Source organism: Brassica napus, unplaced genomic scaffold (assembly GCF_020379485.1).
Source record: "Brassica napus cultivar Da-Ae unplaced genomic scaffold, Da-Ae ScsIHWf_107;HRSCAF=186, whole genome shotgun sequence".
Classification (NCBI taxonomy): domain Eukaryota; kingdom Viridiplantae; phylum Streptophyta; class Magnoliopsida; order Brassicales; family Brassicaceae; genus Brassica; species Brassica napus.
This window is the reverse complement of record NW_026014504.1, coordinates 1-16,697: the sequence shown is the minus strand read 5'-3', so window position 1 is coordinate 16,697 and position 16,697 is coordinate 1. Positions and strand designations below refer to the sequence as shown.

The window sequence follows — 16,697 nt, the reverse complement described above, 5'->3', positions numbered from 1 at the left end:
AATCGTTTTAGATCGAAAAACAAAATAGAAAAGGGGTGCAACACGAGGACTTCCCGGGAGGTCACCCATCCTAGTACTACTCTCGCCCAAGCACGCTTAACTGCGGAGTTCTGGTATGATCGCACCCGTCAGTACATGACTCGCGATTCCATTTGTCCTTTCGTTTCGACAATTCGAGTGGATGGCGTGGGACCCACAAGATTTGCTAGCATTTTTTTTCTCGAACCAAAGTGCTCGAGATTGATGTAGAACACAACAATAACAACACCAAACACTCGAAAAACGCATCTTGACTATTTTACGCTCCGTAAATTTCAGCAGCCCGTTTGAGGGTCAAAACGGCTGAATTTGGGGCCGAAAAATCGCGACGTCCTTTAACCGCCCTTGATGGTTTCTAGGGCTTTCCGAAAAGGTGCTGTGGGCGGCGTAGATCCTCACGGTTCAAAAGTTATGGGTTTTCCAAAGCTAGAATCGTTTTAGATCGAAAAACAAAATAGAAAAGGGGTGCAACACGAGGACTTCCCGGGAGGTCACCCATCCTAGTACTACTCTCGCCCAAGCACGCTTAGCTGCGGAGTTCTGATGGGATCCGGTGCATTAGTGCTGGTATGATCGCACCCGTCAGTACATGACTCGCGATTCCATTTGTCCTTTCGTTTCGACAATTCGAGTGGATGGCGTGGGACCCACAAGATTTGCTGGCATTTTTTTTCTCGAACCAAAGTGCTCGAGATTGATGTAGAACACAACAACAACAACACCAAACACTCGAAAAACGCATCTTGACTATTTTACGCTCCGTAAATTTCAGCAGCCCGTTTGAGGGTCAAAACGGCTGAATTTGGGGCCGAAAAATCGCGACGTCCTTTAACCGCCCTTGATGGTTTCTAGGGCTTTCCGAAAAGGTGCTGTGGGCGGCGTAGATCCTCACGGTTCAAAAGTTATGGGTTTTCCAAAGCTAGAATCGTTTTAGATCGAAAAACAAAATAGAAAAGGGGTGCAACACGAGGACTTCCCGGGAGGTCACCCATCCTAGTACTACTCTCGCCCAAGCACGCTTAACTGCGGAGTTCTGATGGAATCCGGTGCATTAGTGCTGGTATGATCGCACCCGTCAGTACATGACTCGCGATTCCATTTGTCCTTTCGTTTCGACAATTCGAGTGGATGGCGTGGGACCCACAAGATTTGCTAGCATTTTTTTTCTCGAACCAAAGTGCTCGAGATTGATGTAGAACACAACAATAACAACACCAAACACTCGAAAAACGCATCTTGACTATTTTACGCTCCGTAAATTTCAGCAGCCCGTTTGAGGGTCAAAACGGCTGAATTTGGGGCCGAAAAATCGCGACGTCCTTTAACCGCCCTTGATGGTTTCTAGGGCTTTCCGAAAAGGTGCTGTGGGCGGCGTAGATCCTCACGGTTCAAAAGTTATGGGTTTTCCAAAGCTAGAATCGTTTTAGATCGAAAAACAAAATAGAAAAGGGGTGCAACACGAGGACTTCCCGGGAGGTCACCCATCCTAGTACTACTCTCGCCCAAGCACGCTTAACTGCGGAGTTCTGATGGAATCCGGTGCATTAGTGCTGGTATGATCGCACCCGTCAGTACATGACTCGCGATTCCATTTGTCCTTTCGTTTCGACAATTCGAGTGGATGGCGTGGGACCCACAAGATTTGCTAGCATTTTTTTTCTCGAACCAAAGTGCTCGAGATTGATGTAGAACACAACAATAACAACACCAAACACTCGAAAAACGCATCTTGACTATTTTACGCTCCGTAAATTTCAGCAGCCCGTTTGAGGGTCAAAACGGCTGAATTTGGGGCCGAAAAATCGCGACGTCCTTTAACCGCCCTTGATGGTTTCTAGGGCTTTCCGAAAAGGTGCTGTGGGCGGCGTAGATCCTCACGGTTCAAAAGTTATGGGTTTTCCAAAGCTAGAATCGTTTTAGATCGAAAAACAAAATAGAAAAGGGGTGCAACACGAGGACTTCCCGGGAGGTCACCCATCCTAGTACTACTCTCGCCCAAGCACGCTTAACTGCGGAGTTCTGATGGAATCCGGTGCATTAGTGCTGGTATGATCGCACCCGTCAGTACATGACTCGCGATTCCATTTGTCCTTTCGTTTCGACAATTCGAGTGGATGGCGTGGGACCCACAAGATTTGCTAGCATTTTTTTTCTCGAACCAAAGTGCTCGAGATTGATGTAGAACACAACAATAACAACACCAAACACTCGAAAAACGCATCTTGACTATTTTACGCTCCGTAAATTTCAGCAGCCCGTTTGAGGGTCAAAACGGCTGAATTTGGGGCCGAAAAATCGCGACGTCCTTTAACCGCCCTTGATGGTTTCTAGGGCTTTCCGAAAAGGTGCTGTGGGCGGCGTAGATCCTCACGGTTCAAAAGTTATGGGTTTTCCAAAGCTAGAATCGTTTTAGATCGAAAAACAAAATAGAAAAGGGGTGCAACACGAGGACTTCCCGGGAGGTCACCCATCCTAGTACTACTCTCGCCCAAGCACGCTTAGCTGCGGAGTTCTGATGGGATCCGGTGCATTAGTGCTGGTATGATCGCACCCGTCAGTACATGACTCGCGATTCCATTTGTCCTTTCGTTTCGACAATTCGAGTGGATGGCGTGGGACCCACAAGATTTGCTGGCATTTTTTTTCTCGAACCAAAGTGCTCGAGATTGATGTAGAACACAACAACAACAACACCAAACACTCGAAAAACGCATCTTGACTATTTTACGCTCCGTAAATTTCAGCAGCCCGTTTGAGGGTCAAAACGGCTGAATTTGGGGCCGAAAAATCGCGACGTCCTTTAACCGCCCTTGATGGTTTCTAGGGCTTTCCGAAAAGGTGCTGTGGGCGGCGTAGATCCTCACGGTTCAAAAGTTATGGGTTTTCCAAAGCTAGAATCGTTTTAGATCGAAAAACAAAATAGAAAAGGGGTGCAACACGAGGACTTCCCGGGAGGTCACCCATCCTAGTACTACTCTCGCCCAAGCACGCTTAACTGCGGAGTTCTGATGGAATCCGGTGCATTAGTGCTGGTATGATCGCACCCGTCAGTACATGACTCGCGATTCCATTTGTCCTTTCGTTTCGACAATTCGAGTGGATGGCGTGGGACCCACAAGATTTGCTAGCATTTTTTTTCTCGAACCAAAGTGCTCGAGATTGATGTAGAACACAACAATAACAACACCAAACACTCGAAAAACGCATCTTGACTATTTTACGCTCCGTAAATTTCAGCAGCCCGTTTGAGGGTCAAAACGGCTGAATTTGGGGCCGAAAAATCGCGACGTCCTTTAACCGCCCTTGATGGTTTCTAGGGCTTTCCGAAAAGGTGCTGTGGGCGGCGTAGATCCTCACGGTTCAAAAGTTATGGGTTTTCCAAAGCTAGAATCGTTTTAGATCGAAAAACAAAATAGAAAAGGGGTGCAACACGAGGACTTCCCGGGAGGTCACCCATCCTAGTACTACTCTCGCCCAAGCACGCTTAACTGCGGAGTTCTGATGGAATCCGGTGCATTAGTGCTGGTATGATCGCACCCGTCAGTACATGACTCGCGATTCCATTTGTCCTTTCGTTTCGACAATTCGAGTGGATGGCGTGGGACCCACAAGATTTGCTGGCATTTTTTTTCTCGAACCAAAGTGCTCGAGATTGATGTAGAACACAACAATAACAACACCAAACACTCGAAAAACGCATCTTGACTATTTTACGCTCCGTAAATTTCAGCAGCCCGTTTGAGGGTCAAAACGGCTGAATTTGGGGCCGAAAAATCGCGACGTCCTTTAACCGCCCTTGATGGTTTCTAGGGCTTTCCGAAAAGGTGCTGTGGGCGGCGTAGATCCTCACGGTTCAAAAGTTATGGGTTTTCCAAAGCTAGAATCGTTTTAGATCGAAAAACAAAATAGAAAAGGGGTGCAACACGAGGACTTCCCGGGAGGTCACCCATCCTAGTACTACTCTCGCCCAAGCACGCTTAACTGCGGAGTTCTGATGGAATCCGGTGCATTAGTGCTGGTATGATCGCACCCGTCAGTACATGACTCGCGATTCCATTTGTCCTTTCGTTTCGACAATTCGAGTGGATGGCGTGGGACCCACAAGATTTGCTAGCATTTTTTTTCTCGAACCAAAGTGCTCGAGATTGATGTAGAACACAACAATAACAACACCAAACACTCGAAAAACGCATCTTGACTATTTTACGCTCCGTAAATTTCAGCAGCCCGTTTGAGGGTCAAAACGGCTGAATTTGGGGCCGAAAAATCGCGACGTCCTTTAACCGCCCTTGATGGTTTCTAGGGCTTTCCAAAAAGGTGCTGTGGGCGGCGTAGATCCTCACGGTTCAAAAGTTATGGGTTTTCCAAAGCTAGAATCGTTTTAGATCGAAAAACAAAATAGAAAAGGGGTGCAACACGAGGACTTCCCGGGAGGTCACCCATCCTAGTACTACTCTCGCCCAAGCACGCTTAGCTGCGGAGTTCTGATGGGATCCGGTGCATTAGTGCTGGTATGATCGCACCCGTCAGTACATGACTCGCGATTCCATTTGTCCTTTCGTTTCGACAATTCGAGTGGATGGCGTGGGACCCACAAGATTTGCTGGCATTTTTTTTCTCGAACCAAAGTGCTCGAGATTGATGTAGAACACAACAACAACAACACCAAACACTCGAAAAACACATCTTGACTATTTTACGCTCCGTAAATTTCAGCAGCCCGTTTGAGGGTCAAAACGGCTGAATTTGGGGCCGAAAAATCGCGACGTCCTTTAACCGCCCTTGATGGTTTCTAGGGCTTTCCGAAAAGGTGCTGTGGGCGGCGTAGATCCTCACGGTTCAAAAGTTATGGGTTTTCCAAAGCTAGAATCGTTTTAGATCGAAAAACAAAATAGAAAAGGGGTGCAACACGAGGACTTCCCGGGAGGTCACCCATCCTAGTACTACTCTCGCCCAAGCACGCTTAACTGCGGAGTTCTGATGGAATCCGGTGCATTAGTGCTGGTATGATCGCACCCGTCAGTACATGACTCGCGATTCCATTTGTCCTTTCGTTTCGACAATTCGAGTGGATGGCGTGGGACCCACAAGATTTGCTAGCATTTTTTTTCTCGAACCAAAGTGCTCGAGATTGATGTAGAACACAACAATAACAACACCAAACACTCGAAAAACGCATCTTGACTATTTTACGCTCCGTAAATTTCAGCAGCCCGTTTGAGGGTCAAAACGGCTGAATTTGGGGCCGAAAAATCGCGACGTCCTTTAACCGCCCTTGATGGTTTCTAGGGCTTTCCGAAAAGGTGCTGTGGGCGGCGTAGATCCTCACGGTTCAAAAGTTATGGGTTTTCCAAAGCTAGAATCGTTTTAGATCGAAAAACAAAATAGAAAAGGGGTGCAACACGAGGACTTCCCGGGAGGTCACCCATCCTAGTACTACTCTCGCCCAAGCACGCTTAGCTGCGGAGTTCTGATGGGATCCGGTGCATTAGTGCTGGTATGATCGCACCCGTCAGTACATGACTCGCGATTCCATTTGTCCTTTCGTTTCGACAATTCGAGTGGATGGCGTGGGACCCACAAGATTTGCTGGCATTTTTTTTCTCGAACCAAAGTGCTCGAGATTGATGTAGAACACAACAACAACAACACCAAACACTCGAAAAACACATCTTGACTATTTTACGCTCCGTAAATTTCAGCAGCCCGTTTGAGGGTCAAAACGGCTGAATTTGGGGCCGAAAAATCGCGACGTCCTTTAACCGCCCTTGATGGTTTCTAGGGCTTTCCGAAAAGGTGCTGTGGGCGGCGTAGATCCTCACGGTTCAAAAGTTATGGGTTTTCCAAAGCTAGAATCGTTTTAGATCGAAAAACAAAATAGAAAAGGGGTGCAACACGAGGACTTCCCGGGAGGTCACCCATCCTAGTACTACTCTCGCCCAAGCACGCTTAACTGCGGAGTTCTGATGGAATCCGGTGCATTAGTGCTGGTATGATCGCACCCGTCAGTACATGACTCGCGATTCCATTTGTCCTTTCGTTTCGACAATTCGAGTGGATGGCGTGGGACCCACAAGATTTGCTAGCATTTTTTTTCTCGAACCAAAGTGCTCGAGATTGATGTAGAACACAACAATAACAACACCAAACACTCGAAAAACGCATCTTGACTATTTTACGCTCCGTAAATTTCAGCAGCCCGTTTGAGGGTCAAAACGGCTGAATTTGGGGCCGAAAAATCGCGACGTCCTTTAACCGCCCTTGATGGTTTCTAGGGCTTTCCAAAAGGTGCTGTGGGCGGCGTAGATCCTCACGGTTCAAAAGTTATGGGTTTTCCAAAGCTAGAATCGTTTTAGATCGAAAAACAAAATAGAAAAGGGGTGCAACACGAGGACTTCCCGGGAGGTCACCCATCCTAGTACTACTCTCGCCCAAGCACGCTTAGCTGCGGAGTTCTGATGGGATCCGGTGCATTAGTGCTGGTATGATCGCACCCGTCAGTACATGACTCGCGATTCCATTTGTCCTTTCGTTTCGACAATTCGAGTGGATGGCGTGGGACCCACAAGATTTGCTGGCATTTTTTTTCTCGAACCAAAGTGCTCGAGATTGATGTAGAACACAACAACAACAACACCAAACACTCGAAAAACACATCTTGACTATTTTACGCTCCGTAAATTTCAGCAGCCCGTTTGAGGGTCAAAACGGCTGAATTTGGGGCCGAAAAATCGCGACGTCCTTTAACCGCCCTTGATGGTTTCTAGGGCTTTCCGAAAAGGTGCTGTGGGCGGCGTAGATCCTCACGGTTCAAAAGTTATGGGTTTTCCAAAGCTAGAATCGTTTTAGATCGAAAAACAAAATAGAAAAGGGGTGCAACACGAGGACTTCCCGGGAGGTCACCCATCCTAGTACTACTCTCGCCCAAGCACGCTTAACTGCGGAGTTCTGATGGAATCCGGTGCATTAGTGCTGGTATGATCGCACCCGTCAGTACATGACTCGCGATTCCATTTGTCCTTTCGTTTCGACAATTCGAGTGGATGGCGTGGGACCCACAAGATTTGCTAGCATTTTTTTTCTCGAACCAAAGTGCTCGAGATTGATGTAGAACACAACAATAACAACACCAAACACTCGAAAAACGCATCTTGACTATTTTACGCTCCGTAAATTTCAGCAGCCCGTTTGAGGGTCAAAACGGCTGAATTTGGGGCCGAAAAATCGCGACGTCCTTTAACCGCCCTTGATGGTTTCTAGGGCTTTCCGAAAAGGTGCTGTGGGCGGCGTAGATCCTCACGGTTCAAAAGTTATGGGTTTTCCAAAGCTAGAATCGTTTTAGATCGAAAAACAAAATAGAAAAGGGGTGCAACACGAGGACTTCCCGGGAGGTCACCCATCCTAGTACTACTCTCGCCCAAGCACGCTTAGCTGCGGAGTTCTGATGGGATCCGGTGCATTAGTGCTGGTATGATCGCACCCGTCAGTACATGACTCGCGATTCCATTTGTCCTTTCGTTTCGACAATTCGAGTGGATGGCGTGGGACCCACAAGATTTGCTGGCATTTTTTTTCTCGAACCAAAGTGCTCGAGATTGATGTAGAACACAACAACAACAACACCAAACACTCGAAAAACACATCTTGACTATTTTACGCTCCGTAAATTTCAGCAGCCCGTTTGAGGGTCAAAACGGCTGAATTTGGGGCCGAAAAATCGCGACGTCCTTTAACCGCCCTTGATGGTTTCTAGGGCTTTCCGAAAAGGTGCTGTGGGCGGCGTAGATCCTCACGGTTCAAAAGTTATGGGTTTTCCAAAGCTAGAATCGTTTTAGATCGAAAAACAAAATAGAAAAGGGGTGCAACACGAGGACTTCCCGGGAGGTCACCCATCCTAGTACTACTCTCGCCCAAGCACGCTTAACTGCGGAGTTCTGATGGAATCCGGTGCATTAGTGCTGGTATGATCGCACCCGTCAGTACATGACTCGCGATTCCATTTGTCCTTTCGTTTCGACAATTCGAGTGGATGGCGTGGGACCCACAAGATTTGCTAGCATTTTTTTTCTCGAACCAAAGTGCTCGAGATTGATGTAGAACACAACAATAACAACACCAAACACTCGAAAAACGCATCTTGACTATTTTACGCTCCGTAAATTTCAGCAGCCCGTTTGAGGGTCAAAACGGCTGAATTTGGGGCCGAAAAATCGCGACGTCCTTTAACCGCCCTTGATGGTTTCTAGGGCTTTCCGAAAAGGTGCTGTGGGCGGCGTAGATCCTCACGGTTCAAAAGTTATGGGTTTTCCAAAGCTAGAATCGTTTTAGATCGAAAAACAAAATAGAAAAGGGGTGCAACACGAGGACTTCCCGGGAGGTCACCCATCCTAGTACTACTCTCGCCCAAGCACGCTTAACTGCGGAGTTCTGATGGAATCCGGTGCATTAGTGCTGGTATGATCGCACCCGTCAGTACATGACTCGCGATTCCATTTGTCCTTTCGTTTCGACAATTCGAGTGGATGGCGTGGGACCCACAAGATTTGCTAGCATTTTTTTTCTCGAACCAAAGTGCTCGAGATTGATGTAGAACACAACAATAACAACACCAAACACTCGAAAAACGCATCTTGACTATTTTACGCTCCGTAAATTTCAGCAGCCCGTTTGAGGGTCAAAACGGCTGAATTTGGGGCCGAAAAATCGCGACGTCCTTTAACCGCCCTTGATGGTTTCTAGGGCTTTCCGAAAAGGTGCTGTGGGCGGCGTAGATCCTCACGGTTCAAAAGTTATGGGTTTTCCAAAGCTAGAATCGTTTTAGATCGAAAAACAAAATAGAAAAGGGGTGCAACACGAGGACTTCCCGGGAGGTCACCCATCCTAGTACTACTCTCGCCCAAGCACGCTTAACTGCGGAGTTCTGATGGGATCCGGTGCATTAGTGCTGGTATGATCGCACCCGTCAGTACATGACTCGCGATTCCATTTGTCCTTTCGTTTCGACAATTCGAGTGGATGGCGTGGGACCCACAAGATTTGCTAGCATTTTTTTTCTCGAACCAAAGTGCTCGAGATTGATGTAGAACACAACAATAACAACACCAAACACTCGAAAAACGCATCTTGACTATTTTACGCTCCGTAAATTTCAGCAGCCCGTTTGAGGGTCAAAACGGCTGAATTTGGGGCCGAAAAATCGCGACGTCCTTTAACCGCCCTTGATGGTTTCTAGGGCTTTCCGAAAAGGTGCTGTGGGCGGCGTAGATCCTCACGGTTCAAAAGTTATGGGTTTTCCAAAGCTAGAATCGTTTTAGATCGAAAAACAAAATAGAAAAGGGGTGCAACACGAGGACTTCCCGGGAGGTCACCCATCCTAGTACTACTCTCGCCCAAGCACGCTTAACTGCGGAGTTCTGATGGATCCGGTGCATTAGTGCTGGTATGATCGCACCCGTCAGTACATGACTCGCGATTCCATTTGTCCTTTCGTTTCGACAATTCGAGTGGATGGCGTGGGACCCACAAGATTTGCTAGCATTTTTTTTCTCGAACCAAAGTGCTCGAGATTGATGTAGAACACAACAACAACAACACCAAACACTCGAAAAACGCATCTTGACTATTTTACGCTCCGTAAATTTCAGCAGCCCGTTTGAGGGTCAAAACGGCTGAATTTGGGGCCGAAAAATCGCGACGTCCTTTAACCGCCCTTGATGGTTTCTAGGGCTTTCCGAAAAGGTGCTGTGGGCGGCGTAGATCCTCACGGTTCAAAAGTTATGGGTTTTCCAAAGCTAGAATCGTTTTAGATCGAAAAACAAAATAGAAAAGGGGTGCAACACGAGGACTTCCCGGGAGGTCACCCATCCTAGTACTACTCTCGCCCAAGCACGCTTAACTGCGGAGTTCTGATGGAATCCGGTGCATTAGTGCTGGTATGATCGCACCCGTCAGTACATGACTCGCGATTCCATTTGTCCTTTCGTTTCGACAATTCGAGTGGATGGCGTGGGACCCACAAGATTTGCTAGCATTTTTTTTCTCGAACCAAAGTGCTCGAGATTGATGTAGAACACAACAATAACAACACCAAACACTCGAAAAACGCATCTTGACTATTTTACGCTCCGTAAATTTCAGCAGCCCGTTTGAGGGTCAAAACGGCTGAATTTGGGGCCGAAAAATCGCGACGTCCTTTAACCGCCCTTGATGGTTTCTAGGGCTTTCCGAAAAGGTGCTGTGGGCGGCGTAGATCCTCACGGTTCAAAAGTTATGGGTTTTCCAAAGCTAGAATCGTTTTAGATCGAAAAACAAAATAGAAAAGGGGTGCAACACGAGGACTTCCCGGGAGGTCACCCATCCTAGTACTACTCTCGCCCAAGCACGCTTAACTGCGGAGTTCTGGTATGATCGCACCCGTCAGTACATGACTCGCGATTCCATTTGTCCTTTCGTTTCGACAATTCGAGTGGATGGCGTGGGACCCACAAGATTTGCTGGCATTTTTTTTCTCGAACCAAAGTGCTCGAGATTGATGTAGAACACAACAACAACAACACCAAACACTCGAAAAACGCATCTTGACTATTTTACGCTCCGTAAATTTCAGCAGCCCGTTTGAGGGTCAAAACGGCTGAATTTGGGGCCGAAAAATCGCGACGTCCTTTAACCGCCCTTGATGGTTTCTAGGGCTTTCCGAAAAGGTGCTGTGGGCGGCGTAGATCCTCACGGTTCAAAAGTTATGGGTTTTCCAAAGCTAGAATCGTTTTAGATCGAAAAACAAAATAGAAAAGGGGTGCAACACGAGGACTTCCCGGGAGGTCACCCATCCTAGTACTACTCTCGCCCAAGCACGCTTAACTGCGGAGTTCTGATGGAATCCGGTGCATTAGTGCTGGTATGATCGCACCCGTCAGTACATGACTCGCGATTCCATTTGTCCTTTCGTTTCGACAATTCGAGTGGATGGCGTGGGACCCACAAGATTTGCTAGCATTTTTTTTCTCGAACCAAAGTGCTCGAGATTGATGTAGAACACAACAACAACAACACCAAACACTCGAAAAACGCATCTTGACTATTTTACGCTCCGTAAATTTCAGCAGCCCGTTTGAGGGTCAAAACGGCTGAATTTGGGGCCGAAAAATCGCGACGTCCTTTAACCGCCCTTGATGGTTTCTAGGGCTTTCCGAAAAGGTGCTGTGGGCGGCGTAGATCCTCACGGTTCAAAAGTTATGGGTTTTCCAAAGCTAGAATCGTTTTAGATCGAAAAACAAAATAGAAAAGGGGTGCAACACGAGGACTTCCCGGGAGGTCACCCATCCTAGTACTACTCTCGCCCAAGCACGCTTAGCTGCGGAGTTCTGATGGGATCCGGTGCATTAGTGCTGGTATGATCGCACCCGTCAGTACATGACTCGCGATTCCATTTGTCCTTTCGTTTCGACAATTCGAGTGGATGGCGTGGGACCCACAAGATTTGCTGGCATTTTTTTTCTCGAACCAAAGTGCTCGAGATTGATGTAGAACACAACAACAACAACACCAAACACTCGAAAAACACATCTTGACTATTTTACGCTCCGTAAATTTCAGCAGCCCGTTTGAGGGTCAAAACGGCTGAATTTGGGGCCGAAAAATCGCGACGTCCTTTAACCGCCCTTGATGGTTTCTAGGGCTTTCCGAAAAGGTGCTGTGGGCGGCGTAGATCCTCACGGTTCAAAAGTTATGGGTTTTCCAAAGCTAGAATCGTTTTAGATCGAAAAACAAAATAGAAAAGGGGTGCAACACGAGGACTTCCCGGGAGGTCACCCATCCTAGTACTACTCTCGCCCAAGCACGCTTAACTGCGGAGTTCTGATGGAATCCGGTGCATTAGTGCTGGTATGATCGCACCCGTCAGTACATGACTCGCGATTCCATTTGTCCTTTCGTTTCGACAATTCGAGTGGATGGCGTGGGACCCACAAGATTTGCTAGCATTTTTTTTCTCGAACCAAAGTGCTCGAGATTGATGTAGAACACAACAATAACAACACCAAACACTCGAAAAACGCATCTTGACTATTTTACGCTCCGTAAATTTCAGCAGCCCGTTTGAGGGTCAAAACGGCTGAATTTGGGGCCGAAAAATCGCGACGTCCTTTAACCGCCCTTGATGGTTTCTAGGGCTTTCCAAAAGGTGCTGTGGGCGGCGTAGATCCTCACGGTTCAAAAGTTATGGGTTTTCCAAAGCTAGAATCGTTTTAGATCGAAAAACAAAATAGAAAAGGGGTGCAACACGAGGACTTCCCGGGAGGTCACCCATCCTAGTACTACTCTCGCCCAAGCACGCTTAGCTGCGGAGTTCTGATGGGATCCGGTGCATTAGTGCTGGTATGATCGCACCCGTCAGTACATGACTCGCGATTCCATTTGTCCTTTCGTTTCGACAATTCGAGTGGATGGCGTGGGACCCACAAGATTTGCTGGCATTTTTTTTCTCGAACCAAAGTGCTCGAGATTGATGTAGAACACAACAACAACAACACCAAACACTCGAAAAACGCATCTTGACTATTTTACGCTCCGTAAATTTCAGCAGCCCGTTTGAGGGTCAAAACGGCTGAATTTGGGGCCGAAAAATCGCGACGTCCTTTAACCGCCCTTGATGGTTTCTAGGGCTTTCCGAAAAGGTGCTGTGGGCGGCGTAGATCCTCACGGTTCAAAAGTTATGGGTTTTCCAAAGCTAGAATCGTTTTAGATCGAAAAACAAAATAGAAAAGGGGTGCAACACGAGGACTTCCCGGGAGGTCACCCATCCTAGTACTACTCTCGCCCAAGCACGCTTAACTGCGGAGTTCTGGTATGATCGCACCCGTCAGTACATGACTCGCGATTCCATTTGTCCTTTCGTTTCGACAATTCGAGTGGATGGCGTGGGACCCACAAGATTTGCTAGCATTTTTTTTCTCGAACCAAAGTGCTCGAGATTGATGTAGAACACAACAATAACAACACCAAACACTCGAAAAACGCATCTTGACTATTTTACGCTCCGTAAATTTCAGCAGCCCGTTTGAGGGTCAAAACGGCTGAATTTGGGGCCGAAAAATCGCGACGTCCTTTAACCGCCCTTGATGGTTTCTAGGGCTTTCCGAAAAGGTGCTGTGGGCGGCGTAGATCCTCACGGTTCAAAAGTTATGGGTTTTCCAAAGCTAGAATCGTTTTAGATCGAAAAACAAAATAGAAAAGGGGTGCAACACGAGGACTTCCCGGGAGGTCACCCATCCTAGTACTACTCTCGCCCAAGCACGCTTAACTGCGGAGTTCTGATGGAATCCGGTGCATTAGTGCTGGTATGATCGCACCCGTCAGTACATGACTCGCGATTCCATTTGTCCTTTCGTTTCGACAATTCGAGTGGATGGCGTGGGACCCACAAGATTTGCTAGCATTTTTTTTCTCGAACCAAAGTGCTCGAGATTGATGTAGAACACAACAATAACAACACCAAACACTCGAAAAACGCATCTTGACTATTTTACGCTCCGTAAATTTCAGCAGCCCGTTTGAGGGTCAAAACGGCTGAATTTGGGGCCGAAAAATCGCGACGTCCTTTAACCGCCCTTGATGGTTTCTAGGGCTTTCCAAAAGGTGCTGTGGGCGGCGTAGATCCTCACGGTTCAAAAGTTATGGGTTTTCCAAAGCTAGAATCGTTTTAGATCGAAAAACAAAATAGAAAAGGGGTGCAACACGAGGACTTCCCGGGAGGTCACCCATCCTAGTACTACTCTCGCCCAAGCACGCTTAACTGCGGAGTTCTGATGGATCCGGTGCATTAGTGCTGGTATGATCGCACCCGTCAGTACATGACTCGCGATTCCATTTGTCCTTTCGTTTCGACAATTCGAGTGGATGGCGTGGGACCCACAAGATTTGCTGGCATTTTTTTTCTCGAACCAAAGTGCTCGAGATTGATGTAGAACACAACACAACAACACCAAACACTCGAAAAACGCATCTTGACTATTTTACGCTCCGTAAATTTCAGCAGCCCGTTTGAGGGTCAAAACGGCTGAATTTGGGGCCGAAAAATCGCGACGTCCTTTAACCGCCCTTGATGGTTTCTAGGGCTTTCCGAAAGGTGCTGTGGGCGGCGTAGATCCTCACGGTTCAAAAGTTATGGGTTTTCCAAAGCTAGAATCGTTTTAGATCGAAAAACAAAATAGAAAAGGGGTGCAACACGAGGACTTCCCGGGAGGTCACCCATCCTAGTACTACTCTCGCCCAAGCACGCTTAACTGCGGAGTTCTGATGGGATCCGGTGCATTAGTGCTGGTATGATCGCACCCGTCAGTACATGACTCGCGATTCCATTTGTCCTTTCGTTTCGACAATTCGAGTGGATGGCGTGGGACCCACAAGATTTGCTGGCATTTTTTTCTCGAACCAAAGTGCTCGAGATTGATGTAGAACACAACAACAACAACACCAAACACTCGAAAAACGCATCTTGACTATTTTACGCTCCGTAAATTTCAGCAGCCCGTTTGAGGGTCAAAACGGCTGAATTTGGGGCCGAAAAATCGCGACGTCCTTTAACCGCCCTTGATGGTTTCTAGGGCTTTCCGAAAAGGTGCTGTGGGCGGCGTAGATCCTCACGGTTCAAAAGTTATGGGTTTTCCAAAGCTAGAATCGTTTTAGATCGAAAAACAAAATAGAAAAGGGGTGCAACACGAGGACTTCCCGGGAGGTCACCCATCCTAGTACTACTCTCGCCCAAGCACGCTTAACTGCGGAGTTCTGATGGAATCCGGTGCATTAGTGCTGGTATGATCGCACCCGTCAGTACATGACTCGCGATTCCATTTGTCCTTTCGTTTCGACAATTCGAGTGGATGGCGTGGGACCCACAAGATTTGCTAGCATTTTTTTTCTCGAACCAAAGTGCTCGAGATTGATGTAGAACACAACAATAACAACACCAAATCTCGAAAAACGCATCTTGACTATTTTACGCTCCGTAAATTTCAGCAGCCCGTTTGAGGGTCAAAACGGCTGAATTTGGGTCCTAAAAATCGCGACGTCCTTTAACCGCCCTTGATGGTTTCTAGGGCTTTCCGAAAAGGTGCTGTGGGCGGCGTAGATCCTCACGGTTCAAAAGTTATGGGTTTTCCAAAGCTAGAATCGTTTTAGATCGAAAACAAAATAGAAAGGGGGTGCAACACGAGGACTTCCCGGGAGGTCACCCATCCTAGTACTACTCTCGCCGCACGCTTAACTGCGGAGTTCTGATGGAATCCGGTGCATTAGTGCTGGTATGATCGCACCCGTCAGTACATGACTCGCGATTCCATTTGTCCTTTCGTTTCGACAATTCGAGTGGATGGCGTGGGACCCACAAGATTTGCTAGCATTTTTTTTCTCGAACCAAAGTGCTCGAGATTGATGTAGAACACAACAACAACACCAAACACTCGAAAAACGCATCTTGACTATTTTACGCTCCGTAAATTTCAGCAGCCCGTTTGAGGGGCAAAACGGCTGAATTTGGGCCGAAAAATCGCGACGTCCTTTAACCGCCCTTGATGGTTTCTAGGGCTTTCCGAAAAGGTGCTGTGGGCGGCGTAGATCCTCACGGTTCAAAAGTTATGGGTTTTCCAAAGCTAGAATCGTTTTAGATCGAAAAACAAAATAGAAAAGGGGTGCAACACGAGGACTTCCGGGAGGTCACCCATCCTAGTACTACTCTCGCCCAAGCACGCTTAACTGCGGAGTTCTGATGGAATCCGGTGCATTAGTGCTGGTATGATCGCACCCGTCAGTACATGACTCGCGATTCCATTTGTCCTTTCGTTTCGACAATTCGAGTGGATGGCGTGGGACCCACAAGATTTGCTAGCATTTTTTTTCTCGAACCAAAGTGCTCGAGATTGATGTAGAACACAACAATACAACACCAAACTCGAAAAACGCATCTTGACTATTTTACGCTCCGTAAATTCAGCAGCCCGTTTGAGGGTCAAAACGGCTGAATTTGGGGCCGAAAAATCGCGACGTCCTTTAACCGCCCTTGATGGTTTCTAGGGCTTTCCGAAAAGGTGCTGTGGGCGGCGTAGATCCTCACGGTTCAAAAGTTATGGTTTTTCCAAAGCTAGAATCGTTTTAGATCGAAAAACAAAATAGAAAAGGGGTGCAACACGAGGACTTCCGGGAGGTCACCCATCCTAGTACTACTCTCGCCCAAGCACGCTTAACTGCGGAGTTCTGATGGAATCCGGTGCATTAGTGCTGGTATGATCGCACCCGTCAGTACATGACTCGCGATTCCATTTGTCCTTTCGTTTCGACAATTCGAGTGGATGGCGTGGGACCCACAAGATTTGCTAGCATTTTTTTTCTCGAACCAAAGTGCTCGAGATTGATGTAGAACCACAACAACACACCAAACACTCGAAAAACACATCTTGACTATTTTACGCTCCGTAAATTTCAGCAGCCCGTTTGAGGGTCAAAACGGCTGAATTTGGGGCCGAAAATCGCGACGTCCTTTAACCGCCCTTGATGGTTTCTAGGGCTTTCGAAAGGTGCTGTGGGCGGCGTAGATCCTCACGGTTCAAAGTTATGGGTTTTCCAAGCTAGAGCGTTTTAGTCGAAACAAAAATAGAAAGGGGTGCAAC

At 47.5% G+C, this 16,697-nt stretch overlaps 31 non-coding genes and 3 pseudogenes across 31 annotated transcripts; all 34 read right to left on the bottom strand.

Moving 5' to 3' along the window:
- Positions 1-32: 32 nt before the first annotated feature.
- LOC125595537 lies at positions 33-127 on the bottom strand (annotated as a pseudogene).
- A 374-nt stretch (positions 128-501) lies between these two features.
- Positions 502-620, bottom strand: LOC125595553. Its single transcript, XR_007330379.1, has one exon. It is a non-coding gene; the product is annotated as a 5S ribosomal RNA (ribosomal RNA).
- A 374-nt stretch (positions 621-994) lies between these two features.
- LOC125595578 lies at positions 995-1,113 on the bottom strand. Its single transcript, XR_007330405.1, has one exon. It is a non-coding gene; the product is annotated as a 5S ribosomal RNA (ribosomal RNA).
- Positions 1,114-1,487: 374 nt separating this feature from the next.
- LOC125595577 lies at positions 1,488-1,606 on the bottom strand. The gene has a single exon (XR_007330404.1). It is a non-coding gene; the product is annotated as a 5S ribosomal RNA (ribosomal RNA).
- Positions 1,607-1,980: 374 nt separating this feature from the next.
- Positions 1,981-2,099, bottom strand: LOC125595575. The gene has a single exon (XR_007330401.1). It is a non-coding gene; the product is annotated as a 5S ribosomal RNA (ribosomal RNA).
- A 374-nt stretch (positions 2,100-2,473) lies between these two features.
- On the bottom strand, positions 2,474-2,592 carry LOC125595552. Its single transcript, XR_007330378.1, has one exon. It is a non-coding gene; the product is annotated as a 5S ribosomal RNA (ribosomal RNA).
- Positions 2,593-2,966: 374 nt separating this feature from the next.
- On the bottom strand, positions 2,967-3,085 carry LOC125595574. Its single transcript, XR_007330400.1, has one exon. It is a non-coding gene; the product is annotated as a 5S ribosomal RNA (ribosomal RNA).
- A 374-nt stretch (positions 3,086-3,459) lies between these two features.
- Positions 3,460-3,578, bottom strand: LOC125595573. The gene has a single exon (XR_007330399.1). It is a non-coding gene; the product is annotated as a 5S ribosomal RNA (ribosomal RNA).
- A 374-nt stretch (positions 3,579-3,952) lies between these two features.
- LOC125595572 lies at positions 3,953-4,071 on the bottom strand. The gene has a single exon (XR_007330398.1). It is a non-coding gene; the product is annotated as a 5S ribosomal RNA (ribosomal RNA).
- Positions 4,072-4,445: 374 nt separating this feature from the next.
- On the bottom strand, positions 4,446-4,564 carry LOC125595551. Its single transcript, XR_007330377.1, has one exon. It is a non-coding gene; the product is annotated as a 5S ribosomal RNA (ribosomal RNA).
- Positions 4,565-4,938: 374 nt separating this feature from the next.
- Positions 4,939-5,057, bottom strand: LOC125595571. The gene has a single exon (XR_007330397.1). It is a non-coding gene; the product is annotated as a 5S ribosomal RNA (ribosomal RNA).
- Positions 5,058-5,431: 374 nt separating this feature from the next.
- On the bottom strand, positions 5,432-5,550 carry LOC125595550. The gene has a single exon (XR_007330376.1). It is a non-coding gene; the product is annotated as a 5S ribosomal RNA (ribosomal RNA).
- A 374-nt stretch (positions 5,551-5,924) lies between these two features.
- Positions 5,925-6,043, bottom strand: LOC125595570. Its single transcript, XR_007330396.1, has one exon. It is a non-coding gene; the product is annotated as a 5S ribosomal RNA (ribosomal RNA).
- Positions 6,044-6,416: 373 nt separating this feature from the next.
- Positions 6,417-6,535, bottom strand: LOC125595549. Its single transcript, XR_007330375.1, has one exon. It is a non-coding gene; the product is annotated as a 5S ribosomal RNA (ribosomal RNA).
- A 374-nt stretch (positions 6,536-6,909) lies between these two features.
- On the bottom strand, positions 6,910-7,028 carry LOC125595569. Its single transcript, XR_007330395.1, has one exon. It is a non-coding gene; the product is annotated as a 5S ribosomal RNA (ribosomal RNA).
- A 374-nt stretch (positions 7,029-7,402) lies between these two features.
- LOC125595548 lies at positions 7,403-7,521 on the bottom strand. The gene has a single exon (XR_007330374.1). It is a non-coding gene; the product is annotated as a 5S ribosomal RNA (ribosomal RNA).
- Positions 7,522-7,895: 374 nt separating this feature from the next.
- On the bottom strand, positions 7,896-8,014 carry LOC125595568. The gene has a single exon (XR_007330394.1). It is a non-coding gene; the product is annotated as a 5S ribosomal RNA (ribosomal RNA).
- Positions 8,015-8,388: 374 nt separating this feature from the next.
- Positions 8,389-8,507, bottom strand: LOC125595567. Its single transcript, XR_007330393.1, has one exon. It is a non-coding gene; the product is annotated as a 5S ribosomal RNA (ribosomal RNA).
- A 374-nt stretch (positions 8,508-8,881) lies between these two features.
- Positions 8,882-9,000, bottom strand: LOC125595554. The gene has a single exon (XR_007330380.1). It is a non-coding gene; the product is annotated as a 5S ribosomal RNA (ribosomal RNA).
- A 374-nt stretch (positions 9,001-9,374) lies between these two features.
- On the bottom strand, positions 9,375-9,492 carry LOC125595521. The gene has a single exon (XR_007330352.1). It is a non-coding gene; the product is annotated as a 5S ribosomal RNA (ribosomal RNA).
- Positions 9,493-9,866: 374 nt separating this feature from the next.
- LOC125595566 lies at positions 9,867-9,985 on the bottom strand. The gene has a single exon (XR_007330392.1). It is a non-coding gene; the product is annotated as a 5S ribosomal RNA (ribosomal RNA).
- A 374-nt stretch (positions 9,986-10,359) lies between these two features.
- Positions 10,360-10,454, bottom strand: LOC125595536 (annotated as a pseudogene).
- A 374-nt stretch (positions 10,455-10,828) lies between these two features.
- On the bottom strand, positions 10,829-10,947 carry LOC125595564. Its single transcript, XR_007330390.1, has one exon. It is a non-coding gene; the product is annotated as a 5S ribosomal RNA (ribosomal RNA).
- Positions 10,948-11,321: 374 nt separating this feature from the next.
- Positions 11,322-11,440, bottom strand: LOC125595547. The gene has a single exon (XR_007330373.1). It is a non-coding gene; the product is annotated as a 5S ribosomal RNA (ribosomal RNA).
- Positions 11,441-11,814: 374 nt separating this feature from the next.
- Positions 11,815-11,933, bottom strand: LOC125595563. The gene has a single exon (XR_007330389.1). It is a non-coding gene; the product is annotated as a 5S ribosomal RNA (ribosomal RNA).
- Positions 11,934-12,306: 373 nt separating this feature from the next.
- Positions 12,307-12,425, bottom strand: LOC125595546. Its single transcript, XR_007330372.1, has one exon. It is a non-coding gene; the product is annotated as a 5S ribosomal RNA (ribosomal RNA).
- A 374-nt stretch (positions 12,426-12,799) lies between these two features.
- On the bottom strand, positions 12,800-12,894 carry LOC125595535 (annotated as a pseudogene).
- Positions 12,895-13,268: 374 nt separating this feature from the next.
- Positions 13,269-13,387, bottom strand: LOC125595562. The gene has a single exon (XR_007330388.1). It is a non-coding gene; the product is annotated as a 5S ribosomal RNA (ribosomal RNA).
- A 373-nt stretch (positions 13,388-13,760) lies between these two features.
- On the bottom strand, positions 13,761-13,878 carry LOC125595520. The gene has a single exon (XR_007330351.1). It is a non-coding gene; the product is annotated as a 5S ribosomal RNA (ribosomal RNA).
- Positions 13,879-14,250: 372 nt separating this feature from the next.
- Positions 14,251-14,369, bottom strand: LOC125595543. Its single transcript, XR_007330369.1, has one exon. It is a non-coding gene; the product is annotated as a 5S ribosomal RNA (ribosomal RNA).
- A 373-nt stretch (positions 14,370-14,742) lies between these two features.
- On the bottom strand, positions 14,743-14,861 carry LOC125595561. Its single transcript, XR_007330387.1, has one exon. It is a non-coding gene; the product is annotated as a 5S ribosomal RNA (ribosomal RNA).
- A 372-nt stretch (positions 14,862-15,233) lies between these two features.
- On the bottom strand, positions 15,234-15,349 carry LOC125595532. The gene has a single exon (XR_007330363.1). It is a non-coding gene; the product is annotated as a 5S ribosomal RNA (ribosomal RNA).
- Positions 15,350-15,719: 370 nt separating this feature from the next.
- On the bottom strand, positions 15,720-15,837 carry LOC125595525. Its single transcript, XR_007330356.1, has one exon. It is a non-coding gene; the product is annotated as a 5S ribosomal RNA (ribosomal RNA).
- A 370-nt stretch (positions 15,838-16,207) lies between these two features.
- On the bottom strand, positions 16,208-16,325 carry LOC125595524. Its single transcript, XR_007330355.1, has one exon. It is a non-coding gene; the product is annotated as a 5S ribosomal RNA (ribosomal RNA).
- Between the last annotated feature and the right edge of the window lie 372 nt (positions 16,326-16,697).